Below are 17,925 nucleotides of genomic sequence, written 5' to 3' on the forward strand. Positions count from 1 at the left end.
TTAAGGTTGTCGTATAATTTACGAAAATAACATGCAATTATGATTACATATACGTTGAAAAATACGGGTAAATTAAAACTTTTACAATTTAAAATAATACAACATAATGTGATTGAGTTCATCGTTTAAAATAACGACGAAACAACTTGCGGAAGCTTCATTTTCATGTGTTCGGTTCTTATACGTCGCTTGATCTTCATCCGGGTGCTCCTGATATTCACCTATGATCAAAACCAACTTAAAAGTTAGTTATGATAACTTAAATATAACATTAAACAAATTCGTAGCATCAAACCAACAAAATAAAAATAATTTTCCGGACTAGTGCCTCTCGCGCCACGTGAGAGGCTTCCCTTGTCCTTTCGCGTGCCGCGACGCCAGTTGCGAGTCGCGCCGATGTCACGGTGTCCCCTCGCGTGTCGCGGGGGAGACCAGTTTCTAGCAGGTTCATGTCTGGGACCTGCATATCAGCCCATCTATGTTTTTAATCGAAAATCAAACTTTAAAGTGTCATAACTTTTTATCTACAAGTCCGTTTTGCGTGATTCTTTTTCCCACGCGTCCTTAATTAAACTACGGATCCGTTTATCACCTCGGTTTGCATTAAAATCTGAATTATAAGCTATTGGCTTATAAATCCTTTATATGGTTATTCGACCCGTTTAACTATAACATCACACACTTGTTTCTAGTTAATCATAAATCATACACCTAAGTATTTAACTCAAAATCTTTATTTCAGATTTGTAATTTTTGTGAATTACGCAACCAATACCCAAGTTATGCACGTAATTCATTTTGACCCGTTTAGAGAATTTAAACTTTTAAGTTTAAATTTCGCTCATTCTTTTCACCCATCATTTTCCCAAATTTGAATTATCTACTTACATTTCACCACAACTATACTCGTAGTGGATTTAGTATATTTGACAAATTATCCCGGGTTCTACACTTCGGTTGGTTGTTTTACGGAAAAGACCCGTTTATAGGCACTTGACCCAAAAAGGCTTATGTCTAAAATGTATAAAACTTACCAAACATTATTTATGTTGTTAAACAACTTCTGGCCAAATATCATGTCAAAACTCGATAGTTAAGACATCAAAATAATTTCTGCAACTAACGGAACTGTTGCTGTCAACAACTAATTTATTGATAAAACGTCCGCGAAAATCCCGTCGAACAAATTTAAAAAAATCTATAAAAATTACTAAACATCCTTTATGTTGTAAACCAACTTCTGGTCAAATATCGTCTCAAAACTCGATGGTTAAGACCTCGAAATAATTTCTACAACTAGCGGAACTGTTGCTGTCAACAACAAATTTATTGACAAAACATCCGCGAAACCTCGTCAAACAACTTTCAAAAAATCTATAAAAATTACTAAACATCCTTTATGTTGTAAACTAACTTCTGGTCAAATATCGTGTCAAAAATCGATGGTTAAGACCCCGAAATAATTTTTGCAACTAGCGGAACTGTTGCTGTCAACAACTAATTTATTGACAAAACATCCGCGAAAACCTCGTCAAACAACTTTATAAAAATTAACAATCATCATTTATATTGTTATACCACTTCTGACCAAATATTGAGTCAAAACTAAGTGTTTAAGGCCTCGAAACAATTTCTGCAAATACAGACCTGCTTGCTGTAAACAACTATTTTGTTGACAAAACGTCCGCGAAAACCATGTTAAACAACTTCCGAAAAGTTTATAAAAGTTACCAATCATCATTTATATTGTTATACAACTTCTGACCACATATGGATTCAAAACTAAGTTTTTAAGACCCCGAAACAGTTTTGCAAATAACAGACCTGTTTACTATCAATAACTATTTTATTGACAAAATGCCCGCGAAAACCATGTCCATTTTATTATTCACAATGCTATCCATTATACAAGTAAGTATTCTATTCTAGAAGGTGTAAGCTTTACTTACCTTGCATCCGAAACACGCTTTTCCTTCACACTTGATTCGTTCGACCCGCTTCCTTTCCAAGCCTCCACCTAGCTTGTCAAGCGTCAAACTATCATCATAATTCGTAAAACGGTTAGATTAGTCATCATCAATTATGACTATTCCATATTACGGATTTTACATCAAAATTTACCATTTGATTTCATTTTGGTCAGTTTGACTTTTAAAGGTCAAACTGCCTATTAGCATAAGTGATTATATTATGAAACTCGACAATTCACTTAAAGCACTTTGTCAAGTATCCGATAGGCATTATTCTTACGCCATCGTTTTAACTACTTTTCAAGTCTAAGTTCATGCTATTATTAATACCAATTTAACTTAGCTCTCGATTATGAAAGCTAATTATTCACTTGTTAAGCAAGAACTAAAAGTTTCCATCTACATGTAAAAACCTGTTTCATCATACCATTAGACATTCATCCGAACATCTAATATAATCTAGTTCTACATATTAATTAGTAGACATCATGATTCCAAAGGCCTATTTACATGAACAAAATCACTAATTTCATCATAATATACAAAAACCCATTTCAAGTCATATATGAGCATTCACTCGAACTCGTAAATTGTTCAAGTATTTTGTCCCAACTATCAAATATGATGATTCTAAGCACATGCATATCATCATCTTTACTATTTAGTCAAAACCCACTTGGCTCATACTCGATTAATTGACTAATCACTAATTTATGGCCCAATTCTACAAGTTTGCATCTAGGGTTTGTTCCTAGACATAGATTCAACCCAATATTACTCATATATACAACATTCATCATAGAAATTTCGATTTTGGTGTTCATCATAAATTCAAAACATTACCAAATTACAAAATTTGACATACCTTGTGATATCCTAGCTTAGGTGATCATGAATTTAGTTAAAGCCCCAATTCTTAGCTTGATTTCCCCTTTGATTTTGAGCAATTTTGATGGGTTTAGGGTTTGAAAAGAAACTCCTTCTTGTCTCTGTGTGTTTTTGTCGACCAAAACACACACAAAGTGTGTTTTTGAGCCAATTTTCATTATTAATAATTTCACTTTCAAACTTAACCATTTTAGTCCCTCTAATTCATATTTATAAAAGAAGGTTAACTTAGTCAAGTTTTCTTTATTATTCTAAAAACACATAACTAACTAGGTTAATATTCCTAGTTACCTAGTGGGTTCGGGGAAGTTATAACCCGTTTCATTTTAAGTCCCGTTAACTCGGGCTTCTTATAAACTTTGTTTTCTCAAAGGGTTTATTCTTTTTTTTATTAATATAGGATTATTTGTTTAAATCTTAATATTTACCGGGTTAATTTTACCACTAACGGTATTTTACCCGTTCATTATTTTTAACGTGGTTTGATTACCAAACCCGTTTTCGGGGTGTTACAAGTCTACCCCCCTTAAAGAGGTTTCGTCCCCGAAACCTTATTTGCGTAGTTCATTTGTTTAAACCAAATGAACTTGGTTTCATTTTATAAAGCATTCGTTCTTTTTGATCAATATTTTGTCATCCGTACTGACATGTGTCTTTAATGTGTAAGTCCTTACGAACCGTAACTGTCATCTTATATTTCTTATTTTTGTCGCCTATTTGACCTAGTTGTCACTTGACCACTTTTTCGCGTTAGTCTTTTCACATGTTTATTCCGTACTTGTCTTATATTAACAAGCGCTTTGTATTTGTAATGACATTATCTTGACTTTGAATAGTTATTACCGGCTAGACTAATTAGTCGCCGTCACTTCATACCCCGTCACCCGGGTATACTATTTTGCCATCACCGGCCTTATGTGTATTTAAGATTTTCTAAACCATCTCATACTACTTATGTTTGTTAAAACGTTCACTTTTGACTAAAACTGACTTTTAGTTCAACATTTTAACTTATGTCAATTACTCTCATCGGGGAATTGACGACCTAAGATTTACTCCTTTCATTATTATTTTACGCGGGGAATCATAACTAGTTCCCACGCTTTACATTATCGACCCGTAGGTTCCTTCACCTGGCCTCGTAGGTTATTTTATTATATCTCTACCCTTTTAAGGTGTGTCCCCAACAGTTTGTTTCTTTGTGATAGTGACCCGAGGGTCATGCTGGCCCCGTAGACCTTAACACTTCTTACAATCCTGAGGGTCGTGATGATCCCGTAGATTCATCTTTTACCCATATTGTCCTAAAAATATACTTTCGGTGTCAATACGCCCCTTTTTATGTTGAGAATTATTTATTTTTGCTTTTGCATTTCATTTGACCTTGACCGTAGTCTAAGGCTACATTTGTTTTTATTCGGATTATCCTTCAGACTCTATTATTTCTTACGTCATTTACGCGTCGGTTTGTTCTACACTTACCGTTTCTCAGTTCGTACTTATAATTCTTTACGACCCGTTACACGGATTCTTCGTATTAATACTTTAACATTCTTATTTCACTAGTTTGCGTTTTTCCTTTCTATATTCCTATACGACCCATCACTTAGATTCATTAATATTTTGCGCCCCCGTTTATTCGGTTTGCACTTCCTTACCTTTTTAAGCGTTATTCTTTTTTTGACTTGTTCGTGTGACACTTCATCACTTATGAATGTCAAACTTCATTTGTATTCAACCCGTTCATCTTCAAGATAGTTGAATTGTAATTATCAAAATTTACGTTTGCAAAAATCTTGTCGATTTTTTTAGTCATAACTCACAATCCGAGTCTTTTGACTTTCTATTTCGCGTTCCCGTCTCTTGGTTTACGCATACATTCAAAATCTTACCAATCTATCGGGTATTTTATCGAAGTTATTATTTAAGGCAACCGTCCCGGTATGTATTAAGACTTCGTTTTAATTTATTTGGTCGTCTTAGCGAAATCCATCGCTTTTATTCAATCAAGTCTTTTATTTTTTTAATTCGTTTGACTTGTCCGTGTGAATTTCATCACTTGTTGTTGATGCACTTGTGTCTGTACTTTGTCTGTATTCGGTCACGATGTAAACGATGTCCTTGTCAGTCCTGTAAGTTGACCAAGTCAACCGTCCTCCTGGTTTGACTTGGCCAAACAGTTAGAAAATGTTTGTAAATGTTCTGTGTCGAAGGATAGCTCATCGAAGGATAATATAGATCCTTCGATGGCCTAGAAAGATATGTTACGAAGGATAATATTAGACTTCGAAGGATATGAAATCTTTCGAAGTATATGTAGATCCTTCGAACACATTGTCATCGATAGATGATCCTTCGATAATCTATCGGATCCTTCGGACAGGACATGTTGAGCTGGGTATATAAATACCCATGTAGTGTGTTGTGAAAAAGTGACTTGAGAGGCTTGTTAGATAGATGCACACATAGAGAGAGTTTGAGAGCATTCTATCAAAACACACACACACACACTAGAGAGTTTGCAATTTAGATTTGTAAACATTGTGCTTGTAACCGGAACCTTCATTCGTATTAATACAGTGATGTTAATCGGTGAACCCTTGTGTGTTTGTGTTTATACTTGTCTCATCCCGGTTTGCTTGCTAGCTTGGATTCCGCACTCGCTAGTGGGTTTGTATAACAAGGTTTAGGTTCGTCATCCTCCGGAAAGGGACCTACAAGTGGTATCAGAGCCGTGGCTCTTTTCCTTGTTTAAAACCGGGTTTTGTTCAAGTCTTGGGTTAGTTTTCGTCAGATCTGGAAAACTAACAGTCGCTGTGTTCTTGATGATCTTATCATCTTCATATTTCGAAAGATAAAGTTCATCATTTTCTTTATATTTCGAAGGATCATCTAAGAACCTCGACAGATCAAAACAGTACTTCGAAGGATCATCAAAATTTTCGAAAGGTCATCTCTTGTTTTGAAGGGTCATCTAAACAATTCGAAAGATCACCTATTCTCCTAACTGACTTCGAAAGATCAAGTAAAACTTCGAAGGGTCATCAAACAAAATTTTCGAAAGGTCATCTTTCATTTCGAAGGATCATCCATCTAATTCGAAGGGTCATCAGTTTAATCGAAGGGTCATCAGTTCTTTTTGAAAGATTATCTGCTTGACAACTTCGATAGATCATTTGTTTGAATCGAAGGGTCACAGTTCTACCTCGAAGGATCAGATATTTGTGATATTTGTGAGGATTTCGAAAGATCATCATATTCCCAACACTTTGAAGGATCCGTCATACAAGACTTCGAAGGATCAAATAGAAAGATTACAGTTTGATGTTTTGTTTCGAAAGATCAAGATAGGATTGTTGATTGGGTTGTTGACTTCGAAGGATCCGATATTAAATTTGAAGGATCTAATATCAAATCACAGCCCACTTTCTGGTTGAGTGTGGTGCACCGCCCCAAGTAACCAATAATTGGTTGTTTGTTGTTCGTAATCACGGCCCAAGGTTCACGGCCCATGTGCTTAAATTAAAAATCATTGAGCACCGCCCACTTGATCAGATCATATATATTCAAAAGATATCTTGTTGATAGTAGTGCACCGCCCAAGACAATTGGTTGTTTGCTGTTGGTGTGCACCACCCAAGTGGCCAAATAAATTTGTTGTTTATTGTTTGTTTTGCACCGCCTAAAACAAGTGATTGGTCAATAGTTTTGCACCGTCAAAAAAAAAAAAAAATAGCCCAAGTAACAAATAACTTTTTGTTATTTGTTGTCTGTGTTCACTTCCAAAGCACCGACATTTGTTGGTTGTTGTGCACCGCCCAAAACACTGCCATTTGTTTGTTGTTGGTGTTCACTTAAAACAGGCCAACAGCCCATATGCTTCAGTTAAATCATTATGTTCACGGCCCAATGCACCGCCCCAATAAACCAATACATTTTGTGTTTGTTGTGCACCGTCTGAGAGACCTATAAGTGATTATAGTTGTGCACCGCCCACGTTTAGCAAACCACAAAGCCCACGTTTAGAAAATCACAAAGCCCAATAATTTCTATATCAATAGCCCAAGATCTACAAACGGTTTTTCGTTTGTATCAACTTACGAAAGATCATCTTTCGAGACCGGTTTGGTGTTTGTCTTTCGTGTGATCTTTCGGTTGATTCTTCGATAAGTTGATTCTTCGTCGATCTGATATAAAATTTATTTTTCTTATCAAAGATGAATAATCCGAATTGGTGGGAAACTCTGGCTCCAGACAGTAGAATTACTGCAGAAATGGGAACAAACGGTCAATGGGATCCATCCGCGTGGACTACAACATCCTTGGCTCCGCAATTATCTGATACGCAATCATCTGCTTCTCAATCTGCAACAGACTTCAACAAGACTGCATGGATGCAGGCTATTGCCCCACCTTCAGCTGCCATGATATCTGCAAATCAGTGGGCATCAGTTACCAATCAAAGGCAAAGTGAACCGAAAATAACAACAGATTGGTTTGGCAATCCAATACAAGTTCCTGTAAAGCCGGCTCCAACCACAGACTTGTATGGAAATCCATTACCCCCAGTTGGTTTACAACACCATCGTTCTACTGTAGAACCATCATCTCTTGATTCAAAGAACAGTAGTCAGACAAAATCGGCGTTGTATGCTGAAATTGTCAAAGATGCAAGCAATGGTGAATCCTCGGGAAATGATGACAGTTCTGAACATGACAGAAGTTCAGATGAAGATGTCTCAACTTCAGTTGAGGGTGATACAACTTCAAGTTCAAGTTCGAGCGAGGATGGATCTAAATGTGAATCATCAAGGGAGGTTATTAACTCTGATGCAGAAAGGCCAACACCTGAGAGTGATTCCAGTCAGGTATGTGATTCTAAACCTGATTCTATTTCTGCTGTTGTTGAATGTGCTAAATGTCTAGAATATGCAGAAAAGGAAAGTCTTTTTGACATCACACACAAACACAATCAAGAATTGATTGTTGATCTGTCTAAAGCAACTGAGGCTAACTTGTTTTTAACAAGAAATGAAAAAGAGTTTAAAGCAACAATTGCGTCATTAAAACATGATGTTTCTGAACTTCAAAAAGCTGTTTTGAGAAAACAACATGCTAATAATAACTTGATTGACACAATTGAAAAACAAATGGTAGAGTTAGCTACAGCTAGATGTGAATGTGAAACAATCAAGCAGAAATTGAAAAGCTATTCCAATTCCCGCTATGTTTTGGATCACATTATTGATGTCCAAAGGAAAAAGGGGGATGCAAAATGTATTGGTTACAAATCATGCCCTCCCCCGATGAATCACAATTATTCCAAATTGCCTAATGACGAGGATATGCCCCGTTTTGAACCTACTGTGCCACTCGGTCTAGATGACTTTGCAGCAGGCCTCGGGTTCACAACTGGTATATCATCCTCGGGGCAATCTGAATCTGAGAATGTGAAAAATTCATCGTCTGTTAAGGAACAGAGTTCTCCGATTATTGAGGATGCTGATTCTTCGGACGATGAATCTGAAGAAAATAAGAAACCACAGTCTAACTCGGTTACACCAGACATTCCAATTGAGAATCACATCTTGTGTGATCCACCAGTGAAACCGAGTAAGGCTGAAACACCAAAGGCAATGAAGCCCAGTGTACCGAGCATTGAAAAGAATAACTTGTTGTATACGCTCAAGGGAGACAGCAAAATCTGTTCTGACAAAGATTTTCCAATCAAAAATGTAAATCAAGATTTAATTGAGAAAATTTTTGAAGGACGAACTGATAAGTTTTTGGGAAACAAAGGTAACAAAGTGACGGTCACTCAATGTGAACCAATTCCGTGTGAGCTAATTAGAAAACAATACGGAAACCAAAAACTGCCAGTTGAGCGAAAACAACAAGTGAATTCTGGAAAGGGTAAGGGCCAGGTACAGGAAAAGAGGGCTCAAAACAAGAATACTCAAGCACCAAAAGTTCAGCAGCCTAAGACTAAACAACCAAGGGTTCAACAACCTAAAGTTGAGCAGTCTAAGGCTTCTCAATCTAAGGTTGAGCAACCTAAGGTTCAAAGGGTGCAAAACAAAAGAGCTCCAGATAAGAAAAGAGAACAGAAAGTGAACTTTGTTGGAAAAGGGTACGGACAAACTTGAAACATTTCAAAATAAATCTAACATTGATTTTGTAAAACAAGTTAGAATTTTAAAACGAAATGATCAGAACAATTATAACCAACACACCAATGGATGTGACTTAGGTCCAAGCACATCTAGATCACAAAGTTCAGTATCTGGTTCTTCGTCTGGTCATCAACACGTTTCTCCGAGGTTTGTAGAGCGGAGAATGTGTTTTGAATGTGGTACAATTGGACATATAATTCGAAATTGTCCATATCTTCATAAGTTGAAAGCAAAGGTTGATGATCTCCATGAACAACATCATGCCGCCCAAGAGAATAGAAAAGGCAAACAGGGCGAAAACAAGAAAAAGGATCGGAAGATAAACTTCGTGAAATCAAGAGGAACTGATAAAATTGATACTTTCAAAAGCAAATCCAATAAGGATTTTGTTAAACAAAGTAAAATTTTGAAAAGAAACAGTCAAAACAACTATACACAACAAACAAACGGTTGTGATGTAGGACCAAGTACCTCAAGATCACGAAGTTCATCATCCAGCTGTTACAGTTATGATACTCCGAGGTTTGTTGAGCGGTGATCATGCTTTGAATGCTGTGAGTATGGACACATCATTAAGAATTGTCCATATCTCACCAAGAGAAAGTCAAAAGTTGATGCCCCCCATGGTAACAATTACCATAAAAGACCTGTTTCACCAAAACAGGACCCTCGTTTTGTTAAACAACGAGAAAAGAAACAGAAAAAGAAACAAAGAAAAGAAGTTGAAAAAGTTTTAAAACCGGAGGTCATCCAAACAAAATCTGTTAAATCGGATGTTAAACATGAAAAACAGAAACAGATTTGGATACCAAAACCGGTAACTGTTTCAGGGGGAGCTACATCAATTCCGAATCATCGGGAAATGGATGTTACAATTCTCGATGATGACGGACGACCCAAGTCTGTGAAGGCTTGGGTCCCCCTCTCCAACTAATCTCTGAGTGAGTGTGCAGGATGTTCCAGGAGGAACTATTGATAGTTTTAGGATTGTTGATAGTGGAGCGTCCATGCACAAGTTTGGCGACATAAGGATCCGAAATATTGATATATCTAGGAGAATGTTGTTGCCATTGATGGAGAGAGAGAGGAAAGAAAAAGAGAAAGAAGAAGAATGTGGTTGAATGAAGTTGCAGAATTCGACCAAATGAAGAACATGTCAAAAGTTGGTTGTTATGGTTTTTGATCGGGTCTTCAGGAAAGAATACCAGAAAATGTGTGCTGAAGCCTTGGCATGGATTGAACATCCGCACACCATTTCTGAAAGAGAAAGTCAAAGACCTTCGCTGGTGCAATATGGAAGACCAGCCGGACCCGGAGGTTTATGATCTTGTTGCTGTCAAGAGATTTCTCAGTAGCTGCAGATTCGACCTTGAAGTCCACACCGGGTGGATATCAAGTTTGGGAGAGCACTCAGATTCCTTGCAATGCATGAAACAGTTGCAGGATACGGTTTTGAATTTCTAATCTCTCCTATGCTTGTCGATATTTAAGCTTCTTTATGAATTATCATCTCATACAGCACTCCTTGACCTGACACATTGATCTAGAATATCGCCTCACACGTGATTGTTTCTCTATGAAACTTGTCAATGTTGTCATGGTCCGCACCGCTTACCGACGTGCCAACTCATTTTTCCAAAATTCGATAAATCCTCTCTGATTAAAATTAATTTTGGTAAACGGCATTGAGGTAAAACATGAGTCAAAACCAACATCGGAAAATCATTTTTGTAAATACCTTGTGTTTTAAATTTCTCTTAGTTTATTGATTTTAGGGGGAGTAAATCTAAAAATCTGAAAATCCAAAAACATCGAAAAATTTCAAAAACACAAAAACAATAGAAAAGCAAAAATGAGTTTCCTGGCGAGCAAAAGAGAAAATGATAGTACATCAGTGGTCTATCCAAACCTCTTTAAACCCTAAATGAAAAACGATAAGCAGCTCTATATAAGATGTATCGGTAGGCTCACAATCATTTTAAAGTGTGCAGGGTGATATAAATCTTAAACCGACTGAAGACCAGGTGGGAACCATTCATTGGCATATGGTCTTAGTACCGAAATTTCGTTTGATAGATTGCCGAGGTTCTGAGATATTCGGTCTTTATGCTGCTTATCATCTGGGTATCATGGTTGCTTCTATAAATAGACTAAGTCTAAGTTCTTCCATGATACTATACATACGTGTACATAATACATATTGCATTCGACCTCAATAAGTGATCAACAATCACATGTCCAAATCAAATAAGTGATAAAATATCACATTTATCCGGGAGTCAAGTTCGTCTCTCTGCTGTACGAAAGTACTGACCTGTTCACGGACTTGCTCCTGTGCCCTCATGCATATGAAAATCAAGTTCCTCATCAATAAGTGATTCTATCACAAAGGGCTTGTTTTCAAATAAAAAATAAGTGAGAATCTCACATCATATACGGTCAAATAGATGATAATCGGTATACTCACCGGTAAGATGAACCCTCGTGCATACCTTGATACGGGAATGTGTCGTGATGTGGATGAACACCGGTCGGTAAGTATAAATTATACATTAACGTATCCTCTAACCATGATTACATCTGATAAGTTGAGCTTAAGTGGACAACAATACCGATAATTGTTATAGGATGCTTATCTTAATGTTAACTAACTGAACAACAAGAGCGTTTTGGCATGACCGTACACTGATATGATTCTCTTACCCTCGAAACTCGCAAAAAGAATGTATGTATATATTTATTTATTTATTTACTGCTTTCAGTATTTACATTTAGAAAAGTCAAAAATACCAAAAAGATCTTAGGTGTGTTTTAATTTAAACTTTATAAAAGCCAAAAAGATTTTACTTCTATTTTATTTTCGATCGTACGATGTTGGAACTCGAGTCTTCGTTGCCTGAAACCTGAACGAAAACTGAAATGACTAAATCTTCATAAACGGTCGAAATTTGCATGTTTTGAAAGTTGAAATCTGAAATTGATAAATTTGAAAAACTTTCAAACTGTCGGACGGTGTTTGATTGTGACATGGTCATCCGTGTGTCACTTGTTTATGATTAACTATATTCCAAGCAGTTGTTCTCATTACGCGTTTAGATTTCTTGCATGTGCAGATTCTAAAGGCTAGGAGAACATGGTCGATGACAAAGCTTTGGAATGAAGACACGACATGAAGGCACTCAAATGATGAAGATGATCGAGTTGCCGCTGACCATCGTCAACACCACAAGGATCTCACTTCATAAAGATAAAGTATTTCACGAGCATAACTCAAGGGGGAGCTTATGTTAAGGGGGAGTTTGTTAACACACTTCCTACATGATACGGGTAGTTTGTTGATACACTCTCTACTTTCAATACGTGAAGACTTTGAAGATCCTCCGGCATTGAAGATCTGAAAGGACATCAGAGTTTTGAGAACTCGAAGACCAAGGACCATCGAAGTTCGAGACGAGTCTACAACTATAGAAGATAAAGACAAAGCTACAGCCAAGGGGGAGTTTGTTGATGCACTTGTGTCTGTACTTTGTCTGTATTCGGTCACGATGTAAACGATGTCCTTGTCAGTCCTGTAAGTTGACCAAGTCAACCGTCCTCCTGGTTTGACTTGGCCAAACAGTTAGAAAATGTTTGTAAATGTTCTGTGTCGAAGGATAGCTCATCGAAGGATAATATAGATCCTTCGATGGCCTAGAAAGATATGTTACGAAGGATAATATTAGACTTCGAAGGATATGAAATCTTTCGAAGTATATGTAGATCCTTCGAACACATTGTCATCGATAGATGATCCTTCGATAATCTATCGGATCCTTCGGACAGGACATGTTGAGCTGGGTATATAAATACCCATGTAGTGTGTTGTGAAAAAGTGACTTGAGAGGCTTGTTAGATAGATGCACACATAGAGAGAGTTTGAGAGCATTCTATCAAAAAACACACACACACACTAGAGAGTTTGCAAGTTAGATTTGTAAACATTGTGCTTGTAACCGGAACCTTCATTCGTATTAATACAGTGGTGTTAATCGGTGAACCCTTGTGTGTTTGTGTTTATACTTGTCTCATCCCGGTTTGCTTGCTAGCTTGGATTCCGCACTCGCTAGTGGGTTTGTATAACAAGGTTTAGGTTCGTCATCCTCCGGAAAGGGACCTACACTTGTGACAGTCAAACTTTTATCCCTATGCCTTAGCATTCCTATTAGTCGGTCTGTGTTTTCATTTACTTTGTTCTTTGTCCCTTCTCTCGGGCTCGTTATTCTAACGTAATACGCTTCCTTCATCCGACTTGCATTTATGTTTATTATTAAACATTTTGCTTATTTTATCCTTTCGGGTACCCTTTTTAAATTGTCCCATTCACCCCGTCCTTATTACACCGGATGTAAATGTGTCCATCATAAAAAGTTCATGGTATCATGTGTTCACTACTTACTTGGCCAGAGTAAACGGTCAACAGATGACACGCATGACCTTTTCATAATTTTCACATCACGCCCTATGTAAGTAACGTCTCTGTTTATTTCATATCTCTGATTTTATTTAGTAAAACTTTATTTAATTGCTAAACAACAATCATTAGTTTTTACTAGTTTTACACTTGAATATATAAATTATTTTCTCTTCTATCAAACTATTATATAATCACATTTGTTAATGTGAACATTACTATTCTCAATAGTATCCGTATTGAGAATATACACTTGGATAGTTACTTCCGTCCAAGTTTCCACATAGACTAGTTTCGTTATTGTTTTGTTATTCATCACCGTGAATAACACTTATTTCTACTTAATTGCTCTTGGAAACTTCATCCTGAATAGATGTCTTATTCAGGTTTTCAAGTTTTATTCTACGTATGCAATAGTCATTCTCTACGTGTTTGTTACATAATGCTATTGTGCGATTAAATTTAAAACGTGCACCTGGTAATGCTTGCCCTAACGGGCTTTCCTTGCCATTAACCTTGTTCGCGGTCGTTACGCGATTTAGGTCCTTAGTGAGCATGCTCAGCTTGTCATACTTTGGACCATTCTTTTGTCAAATCTGCATTTTGTTACATTCCCGCTATCTTCAGATGCGAGCGTCCTTTCAACTAAAACATTCACAAAGATTAGTTACGTCCATATCAATAAATGCCCAAATTATAATACAAGGCTTTCTACTATACGTGTCAACACACGTAATTTCATTAACTATATCAATCATTTTAATTGGGGTAACATCTATTACACGATAACCCTATGTGTTGTTTATAACACTCTAATATGCTAAATCGTTTATATACGTATAACTTACCGGATTTGCGATCAAGCCTCGAACCGAACACTTTATCCTTTTAACCTTGAGCTCTGATTACCAACTTTAAAAAAACCCTTGCTATTATTTTAAGGTTGTCGTATAATTTACGAAAATAACATGCAATTATGATTACATATACGTTGAAATATACGGGTAAATTAAAACTTTTACAATTTAAAATAATACAACATAATGTGATTGAGTTCATCGTTTAAAATAACGACGAAACAACTTGCGGAAGCTTCATTTTCATGTGTTCGGTTCTTATACGTCGCTTGATCTTCATCCGGGTGCTCCTGATATTCACCTATGATCAAAACCAACTTAAAAGTTAGTTTTGATAACTTAAATATAAGATTAAACAAATTCGTAGCATCAAACCAACAAAATAAAAATAATTTTCCGGACTAGTGCCTCTCGCGCCACGCGAGAGGCTTCCCTTGTCCTTTCGCGTGGCGCGACGCCTGTTGCGAGTCGCGCCGATGTCACGGTGTCCCCTCGCGTGCCGCGGGGAGACCAGTTTCCAGCAGGTTCATGTCTGGGACCTGCATATCAGCCCAGCTATGTTTTTAATCGAAAATCAAACTTTAAAGTGTCATAACCTTTTATCTACAAGTCCGTTTTGCGTGATTCTTTTTCTCACGCGTCCGTAATTAAACTACGGATCCGTTTATCACCTCGGTTTGCATTAAAATCTGAATTATAAGCTATTGGCTTATAAATCCTTTATATGGTTATTCGACCCGTTTAACTATAACATCACACACTTGTTTCTAGTTAATCATAAATCATACACCTAAGTATTTAACTCAAAATCTTTATTTCAGATTTGTAACTTTTGTGAATTACGCAACCAATACCCAAGTTATGCGCGTAATTCGTTTTGACCCGTTTAGAGAATTTAAACTTTTAAGTTTAAATTTCGCTCATTCTTTTCACCCATCATTTTCCCAAATTTGAATTATCTACTTACATTTCACCACAACTATACTCGTAGTGGATTTAGTATATTTGACCAATTTTCCCGGATTCTACACTTCGGTTGGTTGTTTTACGGAAAAGACCCGTTTATAGGCACTTGACCCAAAAAGGCTTATGTATAAAATGTATAAAACTTACCAAACATTATTTATGTTGTTAAACAACTTCTGGCCAAATATCATGTCAAAACTCGATAGTTAAGACATCAAAATAATTTCTGCAACTAACGGAACTGTTGCTGCCAACAACTAATTTATTGATAAAACGTCCGCGAAAATATCGTCGAACAAGTTTACAAAAATCTATAAAAATTACTAAACATCCTTTATGTTGTAAACCAACTTCTGGTCAAATATCGTCTCAAAACTCGATGGTTAAGACCTCGAAATAATTTCTACAACTAGCGGAACTGTTGTTGTCAACAACAAATTTATTGACAAAACATCCGCGAAACCTCGTCAAACAACTTTCAAAAAATCTATAAAAATTACTAAACATCCTTTATGTTGTAAACTAACTTCTGGTCAAATATCGTGTCAAAAATCGATGGTTAAGACTTTTGCAACTAGCGGAACTGTTGCTGTCAACAACTAATTTATTAACAAAACATCCGCGAAAACCTCGTCAAACAACTTTATAAAAATAAACAATCATCATTTATATTGTTATACCACTTCTGACCAAATATTGAGTTAAAACTAAGTGTTTAAGGCCTCGAAACAATTTCTGCAAATACGGACCTGCTTGCTGTCAACAACTATTTTGTTGACAAAACGTCCGCGAAAACCATGTTAAACAACTTTCGAAAAGTTTATAAAAATTACCAATCATCATTTATATTGTTATACAACTTCTGACCACATATGGATTCAAAACTAAGTTTTTAAGACCCCGAAACAGTTTTGCAAATAACGGACCTGTTTACTATCAATAACTATTTTATTGACAAAATGCCCGCGAAAACCATGTCCATTTTATTATTCACAATGCTATCCATTATACAAGTAAGTATTCTATTCTAGAAGGTGTAAGCTTTACTTACCTTGCATCCGAAACACGCTTTTCCTTCACACTTGATTCGTTCGACCCGCTTCCTTTCCAAGCCTCCACCTAGCTTGTCAAGCGTCAAACTATCATCATAATTCGTCAGACGGTTAGATTAGTAATCATCAATTATGACTATTCCATCTTACGGATTTTACATCAAAATTTACCATTTGATTTCATTTTGGTCACTTTGACTTTTAAAGGTCAAACTGCCTATTAGCATAAGTGATTATATTATGAAACTCGACAATTCACTTAAGCACTTTGTCAAGTATCCGATAGGCATTATTCTTACGCCATCGTTTTAACTACTTTTCAAGTCTAAGTTCATGCTATTATTAATACCAATTTAACTTAGCTCTCGATTGTGAAAGCTAATTATTCACTTGTTAAGCAAGAACTAAAAGTTTCCATCTACAAGTAAAAACCCGTTTCATCATACCATTAGACATTCATCCGAACATCTAATATAATTTAGTTCTACATATTAATTAGTAGACATCATGATTCCAAAGGCCTATTTACATGAACAAAATCACTAATTTCATCATAATATACAAAAACCCATTTCAAGTCATATATGAGCATTCACTCGAACTCATAAATTGTTCAAGTATTTTGTCCCAACTATCAAATATGATGATTCTAAGCACATGCATATCATCATCTTTACTATTTAGTCAAAACCCACTTGGCTCATACTCGATTAATTGACTAATCACTAGTTTATGGCCCAATTCTACAAGTTTGCATCTAGGGTTTGTTCCTAGACATAGATTCAACCCAATATTACTCATATATACAACATTCATCACAGAAATTTCGATTTTGGTGTTCATCATAAATTCAAAACATTACCAAATTACAAAATTTGACATACCTTGTGATCACCTAGCTTAGGTGATCACGAATTTAGTTAAAGCCCCAATTCTTAGCTTGATTTCCCCTTTGATTTTGAGCAATTTTGATGGGTTTAGGGTTTGAAAAGAAACTCCTTCTTGTCTCTGTGTTTTTTTGTCGACCAAAACACACACAAAGTGTGTGTTTTTGAGCCAATTTTCATTATTAATAATTTCACTTTCAAACTTAACCATTTTAGTCCCTCTAATTCATATTTATAAAAGAAGGTTAACTTAGTCAAGTTTTCTTTATTATTCTAAAAACACATAACTAACTAGGTTAATATTCCTAGTTACCTAGTGGGTTCGGGGAAGTCATAACCCGTTTCATTTTAAGTCCCGTTAACTCGGGCTTCTTATAAACTTTGTTTTCCCAAAGCGTTTATTCTTTTTTTATTAATATAGGATTATTTATTTAAATCTTAATATTTACCGGGTTAATTTTACCACTAACGGTATTTTACCCATTCATTATTTTTAACGTGGTTTGATTACCAAACCCGTTTTCGGGATGTTACAAGACTTGATCACATAAAAACCCATTCCCACAAAAAGTGAGTTTTGAGCCTTTATTGAGCATACAAATACATATCTTTAAACTAAATGCTCATTTTCCATTTCTTGTGTGAATAGCCGCCTGGTTCTTACGACTCTAAAACTTGCCAC

General features: G+C 36.1%; 2 long non-coding RNA genes across 3 annotated transcripts; both read right to left on the minus strand.

Moving 5' to 3' along the window:
* On the minus strand, positions 1–2,972 carry LOC110882652. 2 transcript variants are annotated; one of them, XR_002560161.2, is made up of 3 exons: positions 2,836–2,972; positions 1,950–2,037; positions 1–221 (listed from the first exon to the last, which is right to left on the minus strand). It is a non-coding gene; the product is annotated as an uncharacterized LOC110882652 (long non-coding RNA). The 2 variants fall into 2 exon arrangements; XR_002560162.2 differs by lacking the exon at positions 1–221 and adding an exon at positions 229–460.
* Positions 2,973–14,388: 11,416 nt separating this feature from the next.
* LOC110882651 lies at positions 14,389–17,371 on the minus strand. Its single transcript, XR_002560160.2, has 3 exons — positions 17,241–17,371; positions 16,356–16,443; positions 14,389–14,639 (listed from the first exon to the last, which is right to left on the minus strand). It is a non-coding gene; the product is annotated as an uncharacterized LOC110882651 (long non-coding RNA).
* Between the last annotated feature and the right edge of the window lie 554 nt (positions 17,372–17,925).

This window comes from Helianthus annuus, chromosome 10 (genome assembly GCF_002127325.2).
Source record: "Helianthus annuus cultivar XRQ/B chromosome 10, HanXRQr2.0-SUNRISE, whole genome shotgun sequence".
NCBI classification, from domain to species: domain Eukaryota; kingdom Viridiplantae; phylum Streptophyta; class Magnoliopsida; order Asterales; family Asteraceae; genus Helianthus; species Helianthus annuus.